At 49.4% G+C, this 20,572-nt stretch overlaps 1 pseudogene; it reads right to left on the bottom strand.

Annotated features, from left to right (window-relative positions):
- Positions 1-15,991: 15,991 nt before the first annotated feature.
- LOC134911261 (zinc finger BED domain-containing protein 5-like) lies at positions 15,992-17,350 on the bottom strand (annotated as a pseudogene).
- Positions 17,351-20,572: the final 3,222 nt, after the last annotated feature.

Raw genomic sequence — 20,572 nt, 5'->3', positions numbered from 1 at the left:
ACGAGCAGCTACTTGGTCGGGTTCAAACACTTTTGCTAAGTTCTACAAGTTTGATACCCTGGCTAAGGAGGATCTTGAGTTTGCTCATTCGGTGCTGCAGAGTCATCCGCACTCTCCCGCCCGTTTGGGAGCTTTGGTATAATCTCCATGGTCCTTACGGAGTCCCCAGCATCCACTTAGGACGTTAGAGAAAATAAGATTTTACTCACCGGTAAATCTATTTCTCGTAGTCCGTAGTGGATGCTGGGCGCCCGTCCCAAGTGCGGACTTTCTGCAATACGTGTATATAGGGGGTCATTCCGAGTTGTTCGCTCGCAAGCCGATTTTAGCAGAGTTGCTCACGCTAAGCCGCCGCCTACTGGGAGTGAATCTTAGCATCTTAAAATTGCGACCGACGGATTCGCAATATTGCGATTACACACCTCGTAGCAGTTTCTGAGTTGCTTCAGACTTACTCGGCATCTGCGATCAGTTCAGTGCTTGTCGTTCCTGTGTAGACGTCACAAACACGCCCAGCGTTCGCCCAGACACTCCCCCGTTTCTCCGGCCACTCCTGCGTTTTTTCCGGAAACGGTAGCGTTTTTTCCCACACGCCCATAAAACGGCCTGTTTCCGCCCAGTAACACCCATTTCCTGTCAATCACATTACGATCGCCAGAGCGAAGAAAAAGCCGTGAGTAAAAATCCTAACTTCTTAGCAAATTTACTTGGCGCAGTCGCAGTGCGAACATTGCGCATGCGCACTAAGCGGGAAATCGCTGCGATGCGAAGATTTTTACCGAGCGAACGACTCGGAATGACCCCCATAGTTATTGCATAATACAGGGTTTTGGTTATGAGCCATCTGTTCAGTTAGGCTCAGTTATGTTCATACTGTTAACTGGGTAAGTTTATCACAAGTTGTACAGTGTGATTGGTGTGGCTGGTATGAATCTTACCCTTGGTTCCAAATCCTTTCCTGGTAATGTCAGCTCTTCCGGGCACAGTTTCCTTAACTCAGGTCTGGAGGAGGGGCATAGAGGGAGGAGCCAGTGCACACCAGATGTAGTACCTAATCTTTCTTTAGAGTGCCCAGACTCCTGCGGAGCCCGTCTATTCCCCATGGTCCTTACGGAGTCCCCAGCATCCACTACGGACTACGAGAAATAGATTTACTGGTGAGTAAAATCTTATTATTGCAGGGCTACCCAGCAGCAGCTGCTGACATCACAAAGGCCCTGTTGCTGGACTACACAGAAGGAACTGCTGACATCACTAAGGCCCTATTGCTAAGCTACTCAGCAGTAACTGGTGACTTCTCAATGGCAGTGTTGCTGGACTACACAAAAGTAGCTTCTGACATCACAATGGCCCTATCGCTGGTCTACCCAGCAATAACTGCAAACAACACAAAGGCAATATTGCTGTGTTATACAGCAGTAACTGCTGACATCACAAAGGCACTATTGCTGGGCTTCTCAGCAGTAACTGATGACATCACAAAGGCACTATTGCTGCATTACATAGCAGTAGCTTATAACATCACCAAGACCCTAAACTGGGTTACCCATCAGTAACTGCTGACATCACAAAGGGCATATTGCTAAGCTACCCAGCAATAACTTGTGACATCGCAAACGCAGTATTGCTAAACTGCACAGAAGTAACTGCTGGCATCACAAAGTAATTATTGCTGGACTACCCAGCAGTAATTGCTGACATCACAAAGGCCCTATTGCTGGGCTTCTCAGCAGTAACTGATGACATCAGAAAGGCACTATTGCTGCACTACATAACAGTAGCTTATAACATCACCAAGACCCTAAACTGGGTTACCCATCAGTAACTGCTGACATTACAAAGGGCATATTGCTAAGCTACCCAGCAGTAACTGGTGACATCACAAACGCAGTATTGCTAAACTGCACAGAAGTAACTGCTGACATCACAAAGTTATTATTGTTGGACTACCCAGCAGTAACTGCTGACATCACAATGGCCCTGTTGCTGGGATACACAGCAGTAACTGCTGACATCACAAAGGCCCTATTGCTAAACTACCCAGCAGTAACTGGTGACATCACAATAGCAGCATTGCTGGACTACACAGAAGTAGCTTCTGACATCACAATGGCCCTATTGCTGGTCTACCCTGCAATAACTGCTGACATCACAAAGGCCCTATTGCAGGGCTACCCAGCAGTAACTGCTGTCATCACAAAGGCACTATTGCTGGGCTACCCAGTGGAAACTGCTGACGTCAGATAGGCACTATTGCTGCACCACACAACAGTATCTTATGACATCACCAAGACCCTAAACTGGGTTACCCATCAGTAACTGCTGACAACACAAAGGCACTATTGCTGGGCTACTCAGCAGTAACTGCTGACATCACAATGGGCCTATTGCTGGGCTACTAGGGAGGCCAATCCCGGGATTGGGATCGGCGGGATCCCGGGATTTGGCCCCAAAATCACTGGGATTGTAATCCTGGGATTGCGCCTACTAATCCCGGTATTTTCGAGATTAAACAGTGCATACGCATTTCATTATGCCCGCTGTGTAGGGCTGTGTGCAGGGCGCCGCGTGATGTCACAGGACACGCTGCGTAGACGCCCGCCAGCCATTTTAATCGGAGGCCGGAGTTGGGACCCCCTCAGACAGGCAGATACAGGCCAGGACCCCCCCCCCCCCACTATAGCATACAGTAAGTAGAAGCTGGGGGTGAGGACTGGGGTGGAGGAGACGGAGAGCTGCTGGCTGCTTTCTGTCAGTGTTGTCAGTGACACTGACGCAGCCATCCGCGGCCCGTTTGGTGTCTGTGGTAGGTGAAGCGCCCTGACTCACTGCCTTCACTCACACGGCCACACTTGTTTTTTTAGTAGCCTGCCACTGAACTGAAGGGAAAAGGAGGGCGCCCTGCCCTGCTGCCAGAGTCCAGACCACTGCCCAGGGCCCATCCCTGCGCCCAGTGAAGCAGCGGCCATTTTAAGTGGAGGCTGGAGCCTATTGGAGAGGACCAGGAGACACCTGCCCAGGGGCCCAGACTAACGGACACCAACCCACACAATCCCACTCCCGGTGACAGCACAGCACACAGTAAATAGCTGCAGTGGGGCTGAGAGCTGCCTGTGGCTGTCTGTCACTCATAAGGGTGACTTGCAGCTGCATAGTGTGTGCTGACCATGATAAATGTTATTTCTCTAACGTCCTAAGTGGATGCTGGGGACTCCGTAAGGACCATGGGGAATAGCGGCTCCGCAGGAGACTGGGCACAAAAGTAAAAAGCTTTAGGACTACCTGGTGTGCACTGGCTCCTCCCCCTATGACCCTCCTCCAAGCCTCAGTTAGATTTTTGTGCCCGAACGAGAAGGGTGCACACTAGGTGGCTCTCCTGAGCAGCTTAGTGAAAAGTTTAGTTTTAGGTTTTTTATTTTCAGTGAGACCTGCTGGCAACAGGCTCACTGCATCGAGGGACTAAGGGGAGAAGAAGCGAACTCACCTGCGTGCAGAGTGGATTGGGCTTCTTAGGCTACTGGACATTAGCTCCAGAGGGACGATCACAGGCCCAGCCATGGATGGGTCCCAGAGCCGCGCCGCCGGCCCCCTTACAGAGCCAGAAGACAGAAGAGGTCCGGAAAATCGGCGGCAGAAGACGTCCTGTCTTCAACAAGGTAGCACACAGCACTGCAGCTGTGCGCCATTGCTCTCAGCACACTTCACACTCCGGTCACTGAGGGTGCAGGGCGCTGGGGGCGCCCTGAGACACAATAAAACACCTTGGATGGCAAAAAATGCATCACATATAGCTCCTGGGCTATATGGATGAATTTAACCCCTGCCAAAATACATAGAAAAACGGGAGATAAGGCCGCCGATAAGGGGGCGGAGCCTATCTCCTCAGCACACTGGCGCCATTTTCCCTCACAGCTCCGTTGGAGGGAAGCTCCCTGGCTCTCCCCTGCAGTCACTACACTACAGAAAGGGTTAAAAAAGAGAGGGGGGGCACTAATTACGCGCAGTATTAAAGATACAGCAGCTATAAGGGGAAAAACACTTATATAAGGTTATCCCTGTATATATATAGCGCTCTGGTGTGTGCTGGCAAACTCTCCCTCTGTCTCCCCAAAGGGCTAGTGGGGTCCTGTCCTCTATCAGAGCATTCCCTGTGTGTGTGCTGTATGTCGGTACGTTTGTGTCGACATGTATGAGGAGAAAAATGATGTGGAGACGGAGCAGATTGCCTGTAATAGTGATGTCACCCCCTAGGGGGTCGACACCTGAGTGGATGAACTGTTGGAAGGAATTACGTAACAGTGTCAGCTCTGTATAAAAGACAGTGGTTGACATGAGACAGCCGGCTACTCAGCTTGTGCCTGTCCAGACGTCTCATAGGCCGTCAGGGGCTCTAAAGCGCCCGTTACCTCAGATGGCAGATATAGACGCCGACACGGATACTGACTCCAGTGTCGACGGTGAAGAGACAAATGTGACTTCCAGTAGGGCCACACGTTACATGATTGAGGCAATGAAAAATGTTTTACACATTTCTAATAATACGAGTACCACCAAAAAGGGGTATTATGTTCGGTGAGGAAAAACTACCTGTAGTTTTCCTGAATCTGAGAAATTAAATGAGGTGTGTGATGATGCGTGGTTTTCCCCCGATAACAACTGATAATTTCTAAAATGTTATTGGCATTATATCCTTTCCCGCCAGAGGTTAGGGTGCGTTGGGAAACACCCCCTAGGGTGGATAAAGCGCTCACACGCTTGTAAGAACAAGGGCTCTACCCTCTCCTGAGAGGGCTGCCCTTAAGGATCCTGCTGATAGAAAGCAGGAGGGCATCCTAAAAGGTATTTACACACATACTGGTGTTATACTGCGACCAGCAATCGCCTCAGCCTGGATGTGCAGTGCTGGGTTGGCGTGGTCGGATTCCCTGACTGAAAATATTGATACCCTAGATAGGGACAGTATATTATTGCCTATAGAGCATTTAAAAGATGCATTTCTATATATGCGTGATGCACAGCGGAATATTTGCCGACTGGCATCAAGTCTAAGTGCGTTGTCCATTTCTACCAGTAGAGGGTTATGGACACGACAGTGGTCAGGTGATGCGGATTCCAAACGGCATTTGGAAGTATTGCCTTATTAAGGGGAGGAGTTATTTGGGGTCGGTCTTTCAGACCTGGTGGCCACGGCAACAGCTGGGAATTCCACGTTTGTACCCCAGGTCGCCTCTCAACATGAGAAGACGCCGTATTATCAGGCGCAGTCTTTTCGTGGGCATGCGGGCAAAAGGTTCCTTATTTCTGCCCCGTGACAGAGGGAGAGGAAAAAGGCTGCAGAAATCAGCCAGTTCCCAGGAACAGAAACCCTCTCCCGCCTCTGCCAAGCCCTCAGTATGACGCTGGGGCTTTACAAGCAGAATCAGGCACGGTGGGGGCCCGTCTCAATGAATTTCAGCGCGCAGTGGGCTCACTCGCAAGTAGACCCCTGGATCCTTCAGGTGATATCTCAGGGGTACAAATTGGAATTCGAGACGTCTCCCCCTCGCCGTTTCCTAAAGTCGGCTTTACCGATGTCTCCTTCTGACAGGGAGACAGTTTTGGAAGCCATTCACAAGCTGTATTCCCAGCAGGTGATAATCAAGGTACCCCTCCTGCAACAGGGAACGGGGTATTATTCCACACTGTTGTGGTACCGAAGCTGGACGGCTCGGTGAGACCGATTCTAAATCTAAAATCTTTGAACACTTACATACAGAGGTTCAAATTCAAGATTGAGTCACTCAGAGCAGTGATTGCGAACCTGGAAGAAGAGGACTACATGATGTCTCGGGACATCAAGGATGCTTACCTTCATGTCCAAATTTACCCTTCTCACCAAGGGTACCTCAGGTTTATGGTACAGAACTGTCACTATCAGTTTCAGACGCTGCCGTATGGATGGTCCACGGCACCCCGGGTCTTTACCAAGGTAATGGCCGAAATGATAATACTCCTTCGAAGGAAGGGAATTTTAGTTATCCCTTACTTGGACGATTCCCTGATAAGGGTAAGATCCAGGGAACAGTTGGAGGTCGGTGTAGCACTATCTCAGGTAGTGTTGCGGCAGCACGATTGAATTCTCAATATTCCAAAATCGCAGCTGATTCCGACGACTCGTCTTCTGTTCTTAGGGATGATCCTGGACACAGTTCAGAAAAAGGTGTTTCTCCCGGAGGAGAAAGTCAGGGAGTTATCCGAGCTAGTCGGGAACCTCCTATAACCGAGCCAAGTCTCAGTACATCAATGAGATGGTTCTGGGAAAAATGGTGGCTTCCTATGAAGCAATCCCATGCGGCAGATTCCACGCAAGAACTTTCCAGTGGGACCTGCTGGACAAATGGTCCGGGTCGCATCTTCAGATGCATCAGCGGATAACCCTGTCACCAAGCACAAGGGTGTCTCTCCTGTGGTGGTTGCAGAGTGCTCATCTTCTAGAGGGCCGCACATTCAGGACTGGGTCCTGGTGACCACGGATGCCAGCCTGCGAGGCTGGGGAGCAGTCACACAGGGAAGGAATTTCCAGAGCTTATGGTCAAGCCTGGAGACATCACTTCACATAAATATCCTGAAACTAAGGGCCATTTACAATGCTCTAAGCTCAACAAGACCTCTGCTTCAAGGTCACCCGGAGTTGATCCATTCGGACAACATCACGGCAGTCACCCACGTAAACAGACAGGGTGACACAAGAAGCAGAAGGGCAATGGCAGAAGCTGCAAGGATTCTTCGCTGGGCGGAAAATCATGTGATAGCACTGTCAGCAGTATTCATTCCGGGAGTGGACGACCTCCACCCGGGAGAGTGGGGACTTCACCCAGAAGTCTTCCACATGTTTATAGAACTCGACAAGTATTGCGCCAGGTCAAGGGACCCTCAGGCAATAGCTGTAGACGCTCTGGTAACACAGTGGGTGTACCAGTCAGTGTATGTGTTCCCTCCTCTGCCTCTCATAACCAAGGTACTGAAAATTATAAGATGGAGAGGAGTAAGCACTATATTCGTGGCTCCGGATTGGCCAAGAAGGACTTGGTAACCGGAACTTCAAGAGATGCTCACGGAGGATCCGTGGCCTCTACCTCTAAGAAGGGACCTGCTCCAGCAAGGACCCTGTCTGTTCCAAGACTTACCGCGGCTGCGTTTAACGGCAGGGGCGGTTGAACGCCGGATCCTGAAGGAAAAAGGCATTCCGGATGAAGTCATCCCTATCCTGATCAAAGCCAGGAAAGATATAACCGCAAAACATTATCACCGCATTTGGCGAAAATATGTTGCGTGGTGCGAGGCCAGTAAGGCCCCGACGGAGGAATTTTCAACTAGGTCGATTCCTACATTTCCTGCAAACAGGAGTGTCTATGGGCCTGAAATGGAGGTCCATTAAGGTTCAAATTTCGGCCCTGTCAATTTTCTTTCAAAAAGAACTAGCTTCAGTCCCTGAAGTTCAGACGTTTGTGAAAGGGGTACTGTATATACAGCCTCCTTTTGTGCCTCCAGTGGCACCTTGGGATCTAAATGTAGTTTTTGGGTTCCAAAAGTCACATTGGTTTGAACCACTTAAATATGTGGAGTTAAAATATCTCACATGGAAAGTGGTCATGCTGTTGGCCCTGGCCTGGGCCAGGTGCGTGTCAGAATTGGCGGCTTTATCCTGTAAAAGCCCTCATCTGATTTTCCATTCGGACAGGGCGGAATTGAGGACTTGTCCTCAGTTTCTCCCTAAGGTGGTTTTCAGCGTTTCACCTGAATCAACCTATTGTGGTGCCTGCGGCTACTAGGGACTTGGAGGACTCCAAGTTGCTGGACGTTGTCAGAGCCCTGGAAATATAGGTTTCCAGGACGGCTGGAGTCAGAAAATCTGACTCGTTGTTTATTCTGTATGCACCCAACAAGCTGGGTGCTCCTGCTTCTAAGCAGACTATTGCTCGTTGGATTTGTAGTACAATTCAGCTTGCACATTCTGTGGCAGGCCTGCCACAGCCAAAATCTGTAAAAGCCCATTCCACAAGGAAGGTGGGCTCATCTTGGGCGGCTGCCCGAGGGGTCTCGGCTTTACAACTTTGCCGAGCAGCTACTTGGTCAGGAGCAAATACGTTTGTAAAATTCTACAAATTTGATACCCTGGCTGAGGAGGACCTGGAGTTCTCTCAATTGGTGCTGCAGAGTCATCCGCACTCTCCCGCCCGTTTGGGAGCTTTGGTATAATCCCCATGGTCCTTACGGAGTCCCCAGCATCCACTTAGGACGTTAGACAAAATAAGAATTTACTTACCGATAATTCTATTTCTCGTAGTCCGTAGTGGATGCTGGGCGCCCATCCCAAGTGCGGATTGTCTGCAATACTTGTACATAGTTATTGTTACAAAAATCGGGTTATTATTGTTGTGAGCCATCTTTTCAGAGGCTCCTCTGTTATCATGCTGTTAACTGGGTTCAGATCACAGGTTGTACGGTGTGATTGGTGTGGCTGGTATGAGTCTTACCCGGGATTCAAAATCCTTCCTTATTGTGTACGCTCGTCCGGGCACAGTATCCTAACTGAGGCTTGGAGGAGGGTCATAGGGGGAGGAGCCAGTGCACACCAGGTAGTCCTAAAGCTTTTTACTTTTGTGCCCAGTCTCCTGCGGAGCCGCTATTCCCCATGGTCCTTACGGAGTCCCCAGCATCCACTACGGACTACGAGAAATAGAATTATCGGTAAGTAAATTCTTATTTTTATTGCTGTGGTGTAGTGTTGGGCCCAGCCGTGGGTCATGAAAGTTTCCTCTTTCTCCGTCTGGGTCCACAGGTTATCCACAGGATAACATTGGGATATGCCGAAGCAACAGCGGAAATGGCACCAAATAGTCACAAGCTTTATGGCCTCCCAGGATGCATCGGGCTCCTCCATATAATCCCGCCCACCGACTCAGTCAAATCAGTTTTTTGTTTGGTGCGGCAGGAGCCGGACCATGATCACAGGGCTGATGTTAAGGCAGCCCTAAGCTTTTATTATTTTATTTTCTCTAACGTCCTAGTGGATGCTGGGGACTCCGTAAGGATCATGGGGAATAGATGGGCTCCGCAGGAGACTGGGCACTCTAAGAAAGATTTAGTACTACTGGTGTGCACTGGCTCCTCCCTCTATGCCCCTCCTCCAGACCTCAGTTAGAATCTGTGCCCGGACAGAGCTGGGTGCTTTTAGTGAGCTCTCCTGAGCTTGCTAATATGAAAGTATTTTAGTTAGGTTTTTTATTTTTAGAGAGCTTCTGCTGGCAACAGACTCTCTGCTACGTGGGACTGAGGGGAGAGAAGCAAACCTACTAACTGCGGCTAGGTTGCGCTTCTTAGGCTACTGGACACCATTAGCTCCAGAGGGTTCGAACACAGGATCTTAACCTTGGTCGTCCGTTCCCGGAGCCGCGCCGCCGTCCCCCTCGCAGAGCCAGAAGCCAGCAGAAGCAAGAAGACATCAAAATCGGCGGCAGAAGACTCCTGTCTTCACATGAGGTAGCACACAGCACTGCAGCTGTGCGCCATTGCTCCCACACTATCCACACACTCCGGTCACTGTAGGGTGCAGTGCGCAGGGGGGGGGCGCCCTGGGCAGCAATTATGATACCTCTTGGCAAAAGTCACATATATACAGCTGGGCACTGTATATATGTATGAGCCCCCGCCATTATTTTTACACAGAAAGTGGGACAGAAGCCCGCCGCTGAGGGGGCGGGGCTTCTTCCTCAGCACTCACCAGCGCCATTTTCTCTCCACAGCTCCGCTGAGAGGAAGCTCCCCAGGCTCTCCCCTGCAGTCTCCAGGTAGAAAGAGGGTAAAAAGAGAGGGGGGGGCACATAAATTTAGGCACAAAAATCAGTTATACAGCAGCTACTGGGTAAACACTAAGTTACTGTGTAATCCCTGGGTTATATAGCGCTGGGGTGTGTGCTGGCATACTCTCTCTCTGTCTCCCCAAAAGACCTTGTGGGGGTCCTGTCCTCAATTAGAGCATCCCCTGTGTGTGCGCGCGGTGTGTCGGTACGATTGTGTCGACATGTTTGACGAGGAAGGATATGTGGAGGCAGAACAGGTGCAGATGAATGTGGTGTCTCCGCCGACGGCGCCGACACCTGATTGGATAGATATGTGGAAGGTTTTAAATGATAATGTAAGCTCCTTGCATAAAAGGTTGGATAAAGCTGAAGCCTTGGGACAGTCAGGGTCTCAACCCATGCCTGATCCTACAACGCAGAGGCCGTCAGGGTCTCAGAAGCGCCCACTATCCCAAATTGTTGACACAGATATCGACGCGGATTCTGACCCCAGTGTCGATGGCGATGAGGCAAAATTACAGCCTAAAATGGCTAAAGCCATCCGATACATGATTATAGCAATGAAAGATGTGTTACACATCACAGAGGAAACCCCGGTCCCTGACTAGAGGGTTTATATGTATGGGGAGAGAAAGCAAGAGGTGACTTTTCCCCCTTCACATGAATTATGTGAAAAAGCGTGGGATTCTCCTGATAGGAAAGTGCTGATTTCCAAAAGATTACTTATGGCGTATCCTTTCCCGCCAACGGACAGGTTACGTTGGGAATCCTCCCCTAGGGTAGGCAAAGCTTTGACACGCTTATCTAAGAAGGTGGCCCTGCCGTCACAGGATACGGCCGCCCTAAAGGATCCTGCGGATAGGAAGCAGGAAGGTATCCTGAAGTCTGTTTATACACATTCCGGTACTCTACTGAGGCCAGCAATTGCTTCGGCCTGGATGTGTAGTGCTGTAGCAGCATGGACAGATACTCTGTCTGAGGAACTAGATACCCTGGACAAGGATACTATTTTACTGACCCTGGGGCATATCAAAGACGCTGTCCTATATATGAGGGATGCCCAGAGGGACATTTGCCTACTGGGCTCTAGAATAAACGCAATGTTGATTTCTGCAAGAAGGGTCCTGTGGACCCGGCAATGGACAGGTGATGCCGACTCTAAAAAAACACATGAAGGTTTAACTTTATAAGGGTGAGGAATTGTTTGGGGACGGTCTCTCGGACCTAGTTTCCACAGCTACGGCTGGGAAGTCGAATTTTTTGCCATATATTCCCTCACAGCCTAAGAAAGCACCGTATTACCAAATGCAGTCCTTTCGTTCACAAAACAGCAAGAAAGTCAGAGGTGCATCCTTTCTTGCCAGAGGCAGGGGTAGAGGAAAAAAGCTGCACCATACAGCTAGTTCCCAGGAACAGAAGACCTCCCCGGCTTTCACTAAATCCACCGCATGACGCTGGGGCTCCACAGGTGGAGCCAGGAGCGGTGGGGGCGCGTCTCCGACATTTCAGCCACCAGTGGGTTCGTTCACAGGTGGATCCCTGGGCTATACAAATTGTGTCTCAGGGATACAAACTGGAATTCGACGTGATGCCCCCTCACCGTTACCTAAAGTCGGCCCTGCCAGCTTCCCCCATAGAAAGGGAAGTTGTGTTAGCGGCAATTCACAAGTTATATCTCCAGCAGGTGGTGGTAAAGGTTCCCCCCCTTCAACAGGGAAGGGGTTACTATTCCACAATGTTTGTGGTACCGAAACCGGACGGTTCGGTCAGACCCATTTTGAATTTAAAATCCCTGAACATTTATCTGAAGAAATTCAAGTTCAAAATGGAATCGCTCAGAGCGGTCATTGCAAGCCTGGAAGAGGGGGATTTTATGGTGTCTCTGGACATCAAGGATGCTTACTTGCATGTCCCCATTTATCCACCTCATCAGGAGTACCTCAGGTTTGTGGTACAGGACTGTCATTACCAATTCCAGACGTTGCCGTTTGGCCTGTCCACGGCACCGAGAATATTTACCAAGGTAATGGCGGAAATGATGGTGCTCCTTCGAAAGCAAGGAGTTACAATTATCCCATACTTGGACGATCTCCTCATAAAGGCGAGGTCCAGGGAGCAGTTGCTGATCAGCGTAGCACAGTCTCAGGAAGTGTTGCAACAGCACGGCTGGATTCTGAATATTCCAAAGTCGCAGCTGATTCCTACGACGCGTCTTCCCTTCCTGGGCATGATTCTGGACACAGACCAGAAGAAGGTGTTTCTCCCGGCGGAGAAGGCTCAGGAGCTCGTGACTCTGGTCAGAGACCTCCTAAGACCAAAACAGGTGTCGGTGCATCATTGCACGCGAGTCCTGGGAAAGATGGTGGCGTCATACGAAGCCATTCCCTTTGGCAGGTTCCACGGAGGATCTTTCAGTGGGATCTGTTGGACAAGTGGTCCGGATCGCATCTTCAGATGCATCGGCTGATCACCCTGTCCTCCAGGGCCAGGGTGTCTCTTCTATGGTGGCTGCAGAGTGTTCACCTTCTCGAGGGCCGCAGGTTCGGCATACAGGACTGGGTCCTGGTGACCACGGATGCGAGCCTCCGAGGATGGGGGGCAGTCACTCAGGGAAGAAACTTCCAAGAGTTGTGGTCAAGTCAGGAGGCTTGTCTGCACATCAATATCCTGGAACTAAGGGCCATATTCAACGCCCTGAGTCAAGCGGAGCCTCTGCTTCGAAACCAACCGGTGCTGATTCAGTCAGACAACATCACCGCAGTGGCCCATGGAAACCGCCAGGGCGGCACAAGAGGCAGGGTGGCAATGGCGGAAGCCACCAGGATTCTTCGTTGGACGGAGAATCACGTGCAAGCACTGTCAACAGTGTTCATTCCGGGAGTGGACAACTGGGAAGCAGACTTCCTCAGCAGGCACGACCTCCACCCGGGAGAGTGGGGACTTCATCAAGAAGTCTTCACGCAGATTGCAAATCGATGGGAACTGCCACAGGTGGACATGATGGCGTCCCACCTCAACAAAAAGCTAAAAAGCGCAATGGAATATGCTGCGCTATATAAGAAACTATTAATAAATAAATAAATAAAAAGGTATTGCGCCAGGTCAAGGGACCCTCAGGCGATAGCTGTGGATGCACTAGTAACACCGTGGGTGTTCCAGTCGGTCTATGTGTTTCCTCCTCTTCCTCTCATACCCAAGGTGCTGAGAATCGTAAGAAAAAGAGGAGTGAGAGCAATACTTATTGTTCCGGATTGGCCAAGAAGGACTTGGTACCCGGAACTGCAAGAAATGCTCACAGAGGACCCATGGCCTCTGCCTCTCAGACAGGACCTGTTGCAACAGGGGCCCTGTCTGTTCCAAGACTTACCGCGGCTGCGTTTGACGGCATGGCGGTTGAACGCCGGATCCTAGCAGAAAAAGGAATTCCGGATGAAGTTATTCCTAAGCTAATAAAGGCTAAAAAGGACGTGACAGCAAAGCACTATCACCGTATATGGCGGAAATATGTTGCTTGGTGTGAGGCCAGGAAGGCCCCTACAGAGGAATTCCAGCTGGGCCGGTTCCTGCACTTTCTACAGTCAGGAGTGACTATGGGCTTAAAATTGGGGTCCATAAAGGTCCAGATTTCAGCCCTATCCATTTTCTTTCAGAAAGAACTGGCTTCTCTTCCTGAGGTTCAGACGTTTGTTAAGGGAGTGCTGCATATTCAGCCCCCTTTTGTGCCACCAGTGGCACCTTGGGATCTCAGCGTGGTGTTGGGTTTCCTGAAATCCCACTGGTTTGAGCCACTTAAGACCGTGGAGCTAAAGTATCTCACGTGGAAAGTGGTCATGCTATTGGCCTTAGCTTCGGCTAGGCGTGTGTCAGAATTGGCAGCTTTGTCGTGTAAAAGCCCCTATCTGGTTTTCCATATGGACAGGGCAGAATTACGGACTCGTCCGCAATTTCTGCCGAAGGTGGTGTCTTCCTTTCATTTGAACCAAACTATTGTGGTGCCTGCGGCTACTCGTGACTTGGAGGATTCCAAGTTGCTTGATGTAGTCAGGGCTTTGAAGATTTATATAGCCAGAACGGCTGGAGTCAGGAAAACTTACTCGCTGTTTATCCTGTATGCATCCAACAAGCTGGGTGCTCCTGCTTCAAAGCAAACTATCGCGCGCTGGATCTGTAACACGATTCAGCAGGCTCATTCTGCGGCTGAATTGCCGCTGCCAAAATCAGTAAAAGCCCACTCCACAAGGAAGGTGGGCTCTTCTTGGGCGGCTGCCCGAGGGGTCTCGGCATTACAGCTTTGCCGAGCAGCTACTTGGTCAGGTTCAAACACCTTTGCAAAATTCTACAAGTTTGATACCCTGGCTGAGGAGGACCTCGTGTTTGCCCATTCGGTGCTGCAGAGTCATCCGCACTCTCCCACCCGTTTGGGAGCTTTGGTATAATCCCCATGGTCCTTACGGAGTCCCCAGCATCCACTAGGACAAGGGTTCTCAAACTATTTTGCTCTGGGACCCCATCTGACAAAACATTTTTTTATGTGACCCCAGCAAGTTACTGCTGAACAATGGGTGTAATTCCAAGTTGGTCGCAGCAGGAAATTTTTTAGCAGTTGGGCAAAACCATGGCCCTCATTCCGAGTTGATCGGTCGCAAGGCGAATTTAGCAGAGTTACACACGCTAAGCCTACGCCTACTGGGAGTGAATCTTAGCTTCTTAAAATTGCGACCGATGTATTCGCAATATTGCGATTACAAACTACTTAGCAGTTTCAGAGTAGCTTCAGACTTACTCTGCCTGTGCGATCAGTTCAGTGCTTGTCGTTCCTGGTTTGACGTCACAAACACACCCAGCGTTCGCCCAGACACTCCTCCGTTTCTCCAGCCACTCCTGCGTTTTTTCCGGAAACGGTAGCGTTTTCATCCACACGCCCCTAAAACGCTGTGTTTCCGCCCAGTAACACCCATTTCCTGTCAATCACATTACGATCGCCGGAGCGATGAAAAAGCCGTGAGTAAAAATACTATCTTCATTGTTAAATTACTTGGCGCAGTCGCAGTGCGAATATTGCGCATGCGTACTAAGCGGATTTTCATTGCGATGCGATGAAAAATACCGACCGATCAACTCGGAATGAGGGCCCATGTGCACTGCAGGGGAGGCAGATATAACATGTGCAGAGAGAGTTAGATTTGGGTGTGGTGTGTTCAATCTGCAGTATTTACCCTGCACAGAAACAATATAACCCACCCAGTATTTACCCTGCACAGAAACAATATAACCCACCCAAATCTAACTCTCTCTGCAAATGTTATATCTGCCCCCTCTGCAGTGCACATAGGGGGTAATTCCGAGTTGTTCGCTCGTTATTTTTTTCTCGCAACGGAGCGATTAGTCGCTAATGCGCATGCGCAATGTCCGCAGTGCGATTGCGCCAAGTAAATTTGCTATGCAGTTAGGTATTTTACTCACGGCATTACGAGGTTTTTTCTTCGTTCTGGTGATCGTAATGTGATTGACAGGAAGTGGGTGTTTCTGGGCGGAAACTGGCCGTTTTATGGGTGTGTGTGAAAAAACGCTACCGTTTCTGGGAAAAACGCAGGAGTGGCTGGAGAAACGGAGGAGTGTCTGGGCGAACGCTGGGTGTGTTTGTGACGTCAAACCAGGAACGACAAGCACTGAACTGATCGCAGATGCCGAGTAAGTGTGGAGCTACTCTGAAACTGCACAGAGAGTCTTTTCGCAATATTGCGAATCTTTCGTTCGCAATTTTGATAAGCTAAGATTCACTCCCAGTAGGCGGCGGCTTAGCGTGTGCAAAGCTGCTAAAAGCAGCTTGCGAGCGAACAACTCGGAATGACCACCATGGTTTTGCCAAACTGCTAAAAAATTTCCTGCTGCGATCAACTTGGAATTACCCTCAATATCCATATATATTTATAAGTCTCACACTTTATTTTTAAGATCTGGTGATTTTTTTTTATTCTTACAAAATAAATGCACAAATGTAGAGAACATGATACTTTCCTTTTTTAAATTTTTTTTTTAAAGAATTCTTTATTTTGAGTGGTCAGCCAATTATACAAAAAGAAATAACACCAAGGCTGCTTGATAAACAGATAAAAGCAGACAAAATAATTGCAAAATAGCATGGTGTGTCTAGGTCTAATAAGATGACACTTTTCAATAACTAGAACTTATTTATATAATAAAAACTTTATTTACGTCTTAATTAATGGGATGGGTGAGCTTGTAGTGTTGAACACAAATTCTTGAAACGGGGTTTTGTGTGACTGAGATAAAGGCGAATGTCATCTTCAACAGCGAGACGGGATCTGTACCTATTTTTCAGTAATGTTAAAGCTGAAAATCCAGCTTCACAAAGGTAGGTAGATGTAAACGGCGTCAGCACCTTCAATGCAGCAGATGACAGGTCTGGGTATTCCTGTTGAACCGAGATCCAGAAGTTTGCAAGAGGTTGTTCAGAGTATCTCAGATTCAGTGTCTCATCACAGGAGAGATCAATCAATTTTTCAGCCACTGAAAGTGGCAAACAAGCATTTGCAGTCGCTTCAGCACTGAAGGGATTCCTAATCCACGCTTCTGCTTTTCGATCCTTTTCAGGAAAGTACTGACGAAATTGCTGTTGGAGGCTCTCCAGATGGCTGATGATAACAGGTTTCAAATCATGTTTTGGAAGATCATTGTCATGCAAAAATTCATCCAACAAAGGAAATGCTTCAAAATTACCACTTTCTACACGAGTGTACCACAAGGACAGCTTCTTGATCCAACTTTCAATCTTGTCAGTGGATGAAAAAACTGTCATTTCTTGTCCTTGGAGGGAGGTATTTAGCACATTTAACCGGTCAAAAATGTCTGCTAGGTAAGCTAGCATAGCAAGCCACTTGGCATCTAAAAAATTTTCAGCCAGCATGGAATCTCTGTCTGAAAGAAAAAAAATGTACTTCGTCCCTAAGCTCAAATAAACGGTTGACCACATTTCCCCGTGACAACCAGCGTACTTCTGTGTGGTAAAGTAACTGATGGTGCTCAGCTCAGCTCCCATCTCCTCACACAAAACTCTGAATAGGCGTGCACTTGTTGCACTGCTCTTAATGAAGTTTACTGTGCGTACAGCTTCATCAAGGACTTGTTTTAGAATAGGTGGCATTTTTTTTTGCAACAAGGGCTTGCCTGTGTATAATGCAGTGAGTCCAGACTGCTTGGGGTGCAACAGCTTGCACTCTGGTCACTAGCCCACTGTTGTTTCCAGTCATTGCCCGAGCACCGTCACTACAAATTCCTACACAGCGCAGCCATTCCAATCCAGAGTTAGTGACAAAAGTATCCAGAAGTGAAAAAAGCTGTTCCCCAGTAGCACGTTGCGGTAGAGGCTGGCAGAAAAAAAATTCCTCGTGTAGTTTTTGATCATTTTCAAATTTTATGTAGGTCAGCATCTGAGCAGACCCCGACACATTTGTCGTTTCATCAATCTGAATGGCAAAAAAAGCACTTTGCTTAACCATGTTGGTGACTTGCTCTGTCACGTCTTTTGCCATACTATGAATTCGCCTAGCTATAGTGTCATTAGACAGGGGGATCAAATCAAGCTGAGTAGCAGCATTTTGCCCAAACATAATACAAACCATTTCTTTGGCACAAGGTAGAAAAAAGCTTTCTCCAATGTTGTGGGGTTTACCTGTTTTGGCTATCCAGTATGACACCACAAATGAGGCCTCAAGTGCTTTCTCATTAACTGTAACTGCACCTTTTAGTACGGTTTTTTGGCCGCGTAGTTCCCTCAATTTTCGTTTAAAATAATCAAGCGGTTTGGTTTGTAGAGAACTGTGCTTTGTCTGTAGGTGCCTGATCATTTTTTACGGTTTTAAGCTCTCTTTAGCAAGAACTTCACCACACACTGTGGACGTGGTGCTTCCTCTGAGCCAGCCCATGTAAAGCCATATTCCAAATATTTTGGATCATATTTCCGGTTTCTTGGCTTTTTATTGTTACTTGAATCTTCGCTGGCAATACATCTTTTGCTGCAACTGGCAACACACTTTCCATCATTGCTCTGCTTTCTGACACTCTTTTGAAGAAAACGGTCCATTTCATTCAGTGATGTGCAACTGGCAGAGAAAAAAATGGGTTTAATGCTCTTTATTCCATTGGTTCTTTTTTATGCCATTTCAACCCCCTCCCCATCGTCTTCCTTATATATTCTTATGCCATAAAAATATATAGGGAGGATGATGGGCATGGGGGAGGGAAGGGGGGAGACGGTTTGATGAGGCATAAAATGTATGCACTTCATCTTCCTTATACAAGGGTGCTTCAATAAATAAGGTAACCTCTCATTGCATATATTTAACTCGTACATCTATCCCAGCATGGTTGAAGCGCCTGAAGCCAAACATGGCAGCTTGCTGAACTTCACTGTCGTTTGCGAATAACCTTGCACCCAGGTGCTTCAATTGTCCAAAGAGATGGGAATCAATCTGTGACAGGTCAGGGCTGTAGGGAGGATGGTCCAGTACCTCCCAAGGATAGTGGCCCTCATTCCGAGTTGTTCGCTCGCTAGTTGCTTTTAGCAGCCGTGCAAACGCTAGGCCGCCGCCCTCTGGGAGTGTATCTTAGCTTAGCAGAAATGCGACCGAAAGGATCGCAGCATTGCTTCAAAAAAAGATTGTGCAGGGGCGTGGCCACGGCGGCTGAGGAGTAGGCAGCAAGTCTCGGGAGCTCCCCGGCTACCTAAACTCCTGAATATATCCTGACTCCCCCTGGTGCTCTGCCCGGCTGAAGTACTCACCCTGTGCTGCTGGGCACCGACGGGTGTGTCTGTCCGTGGTCTCCGGGTCCCGTAGAGGCGCCAATCACCGCCGCCCGGCCCTGCGGCCTACAACTCCTCCGGATCCCTGGCCTCGATTTTGGCGGCCTCGGCCGCGGGACGCCCGGAGCTCGTGCGGCGGGCTGCTGCTGACGCCAGACGCCGCCGAAAGACTGTGGGGGAGAGACAGCCTCTCCTCTGCCTCGTGAGCTGGGACCAGGGACCCTGAAGTTAGGACGTTTGGCAGGTACTCCTGGGGAAGGGGAAGAGACAATGCGGCCATTTTAGGAGGGGATCACAGAGGCTGCTGCCCATGCCTACACATATCAGGGGCTGCCTGATGAGACTCTCCAGGGACTTGCACTCTGTTTTATGAACTCTGAGACCCTATTGTCTGCTGATCTCACCCAATATCAGCCTCACACTATCTATATCATCTATATTACCTCAGCATAGTGTTGGAGGCACCGTCAGGTGTTCACGCTGCGCAGCTCTCCCATTCTACCACAGAGAGGCTGCATATAGATAGGATCTGGCTACGCTGCTGTACTGCACTAATATTCAACAGTGTGTTACACACCAATATCCTACCCCTGCCTCCTGGGACTACTCCCTCTACAATACTTCTGTCCATATTATTGCTGCTGCTGCTACACAAGTCTGCATTTTCTACCCATTGATATTCGGACATAAGGACCAGGCACGGTGCTTCCCGCCACTGATTGTGTACGTCCTTGCTGCTGCCGCCATCTACCTACACTCTATCCTAAAAACCCTGCCCTGGGGTAGGTGTGACTGCTCCTGCACGATATGGTTAAGGGCGGCCAGAGTGCGGCCGCGGCCAAACTGGAAAGATATGCCAGGCAATCCAATCCCAGGGTGTCATTGGCTCCTTCCCAGGGAGCCTCTCCAACCCACTCGGACCCCCCTCTGTGTCCGCGGCCGGTACCCCAGAGATGGCAGAGGCGCCGTCTATTCAGCAGGTGCTGGAGGCTATAGCTGGCAGTGAACAGCGTCTCTCTGATAAGATGGAAAAGGTGCAGTGCGACCTCTCCTTACTCAGACAAGATGTTCAGCGTATTCGTGAGAGAGTGTTTGAGGCGGAGACACGGGTCTCCAACCTGGAAGATATGTGTGGCCCCCTGAAACAATCCGTATCTACGGTGACCCAGCAGGTTTCCTCCCTTCAGACCAAGCTCTTAGATATGGAAGGACGGCTGCGCAGGAACAATGTACGTTTTGTAGGCCTGCCTGAAAGAGAAGAGGGCTCGCAGCCGGAGGACTTTCTCGAATCTTGGCTTAAGGAGATGTATGGGGCTGAGTCCTTTACTGCCCAATTTACGGTGGAGCGTGCACATAGAATACCATCTCGGCCGCTACCTCCTGGTGCCCCTCCTCGCACCTTCATCGCCAAATTCCTACATTACAAAGACCGGGACTCAGTTCTCCGCCTAGGGCGTACGAAGGGCCCGTTAGTCCGTAATGGAGTTACGGTGTCGGCCTTCCCGGATTTTGCCGCAGACGTCCAGAAGGACCGAGCCCAGTTTATGCCCATAAAACGGCGTCTGCGAGACCTTAACATCTCCTATTCCATGCTGTTTCCTTCAAGGCTCAGAGTTGTGGCGGATGGGGAGACCAAGTTTTTTAATACCCCCAGAGAAGCGGCACAATGGCTGGACAGATTTGCACCGGGTGCTCGGCAGCTAGCTCCGGACTGACCTCCTGTGATGCGGAAGCTGAGGCCTGATCTACCGGAGGGAACGATCATGGATCGGGGAGCCCCCCTCCTTTGCATTGGTGGCTCAAGACTTTTACGTCCAAGTGGTGTTGACTAGAGAAGGGTTAGAGGTTTAGTTGGGAATCTAGGCCTCTCTTAGCACTTGGAAGTGTAGGTTGCTGGTTTGGGGGA

The sequence above is a fragment of the Pseudophryne corroboree genome, chromosome 4, assembly GCF_028390025.1.
Source record: "Pseudophryne corroboree isolate aPseCor3 chromosome 4, aPseCor3.hap2, whole genome shotgun sequence".
Lineage (NCBI taxonomy): Eukaryota > Metazoa > Chordata > Amphibia > Anura > Myobatrachidae > Pseudophryne > Pseudophryne corroboree.
This window is presented reverse-complemented; position numbering and strand designations above follow the sequence as displayed.